Source organism: Corapipo altera, unplaced genomic scaffold (genome assembly GCF_003945725.1).
Source record: "Corapipo altera isolate COAL_440 unplaced genomic scaffold, ASM394572v1 55498, whole genome shotgun sequence".
In the NCBI taxonomy this organism is placed as follows: domain Eukaryota; kingdom Metazoa; phylum Chordata; class Aves; order Passeriformes; family Pipridae; genus Corapipo; species Corapipo altera.
This window is the reverse complement of record NW_020890599.1, coordinates 1-1,620: the sequence shown is the minus strand read 5'-3', so window position 1 is coordinate 1,620 and position 1,620 is coordinate 1. Positions and strand designations below refer to the sequence as shown.

Below are 1,620 nucleotides of genomic sequence, written 5' to 3'. Positions count from 1 at the left end.
TTATTTTATTTTAATACTATAATATATAATAAATATTTAATATGTATTTAATATATATTTAATGTATTGTACATAATATTATTATTTAACATTATTAAAACAAAATATTATTATTTTAATATTATTTTATTTAATACTATAATATATAAAATATATATTTAATATATATTTAATGTATTATACATAATAGTATTATTTAATATACATTATATATAAAATATAAAATATAATATATAATATATAAAATATAAAGTATAAATATAATATATAAATATAAAATATATATTTTATATAGATTTTACATATTATATATAATAATATTATTCAACATCATTAACATAAAGTAATAATATTATTTTATTATCATTATATTTTAATACTATAATATATAAAATATAAATTAAAATATATTAAATGTATATTTTAATATATTACATGCAATAATAGTATTTAATATTATTAATACAGAGCAATATTAATTAAATATTCTTATACTTTAATAATATAATATATAAAACATAAAATACATACATTTAATATATATTTAAAATATCATACATCATGTTTCTTAATATCATTAATACAAAACAAAAACATCATTTCATATTGTTTTTCCTGGTTGCTTTTCTTTAAAACCTTTTATTTAAATATATTTTTTTTTAAATTATTATCTCTCCAACAAACGACACGAAAAAACCCCCGAACGAAACCGAAACGGAGCCGAAAAATCATTAAAAATCGTTAAAAAAATTAAACGATTAAAAATTAAACGATTAAAAATTTAACGATTAAAAATCGCTAAAAAACAAACCCCCAAATTCTCTTTATTTTCTGCTGATCGCCCCTTTTCCCGCCCCGAGCCCCGCGGTCAGGGTGGCCGAGTGGTCTAAGGCGCCAGACTCAAGGTCCAACCTTCCCCCGGGACATCTGGTCTCCCCTGGAGGCGTGGGTTCGAATCCCACTCCTGACACACTTTTTTTTTTTTTTCCTGCTCCAAAAAATCCCTCCTTTTTTTTTTTTTTTTTTTCCCAAACCCCCCTTTTTCCCCCCCCCCCGAATTCCCCTTTTTTTTTTTTTTTGGGGGGGGGGGGGGAAACGACCCCCCCAAAAAAAAAAAAGGGATTTTGAGGGGGGAAAAAAAAGGGAAGAAAAGACAAATTCCCTGACCGGGAATCGAACCCGGGCCGCGGCGGTGAGAGCGCCGAATCCTGACCACTAGACCACCAGGGAACGCTGGGAATGAGCCTGGAAAACAGGGATCCTTGGAATAATCCCGGAAAACAGGGATCCTTGGGATGGGGGTGAGCCCGAGAGACGCTGGGATGCGATCCCGATGGATTTTTGGGATGTGGTTCTGATGGATGGACCCCAGGCTGTGACCCTGATGGACCCTGGGATCCGATCCCGCTGGATTTTGGGATGTGGCTCCGATGGATGGACCCCGGGATGTGACCCCGATGGACACCAGGACCTGATCCTGCTGGATTTTTGGGATGTGGCTCCGATGGATGGACCCCGGGATTTGCCCCCGATGGATCCCAGCTCCCAGGAGATGATCCCGGTGGATCCCAGCTCCCAGGATTTGCCCCCGATGGATCCCAGGATTTGCCCCCGATGGAT

The 1,620-nt window shown here is 34.1% G+C and overlaps 2 non-coding genes across 2 annotated transcripts; one reads left to right on the top strand and one right to left on the bottom strand.

Annotated features, from left to right (window-relative positions):
* The first annotated feature begins 867 nt into the window (after positions 1-867).
* On the top strand, positions 868-970 carry TRNAL-CAA. Its single transcript has 2 exons — positions 868-905; positions 926-970. It is a non-coding gene; the product is annotated as a tRNA-Leu (tRNA).
* A 188-nt stretch (positions 971-1,158) lies between these two features.
* TRNAE-CUC lies at positions 1,159-1,230 on the bottom strand. The gene has a single exon. It is a non-coding gene; the product is annotated as a tRNA-Glu (tRNA).
* Between the last annotated feature and the right edge of the window lie 390 nt (positions 1,231-1,620).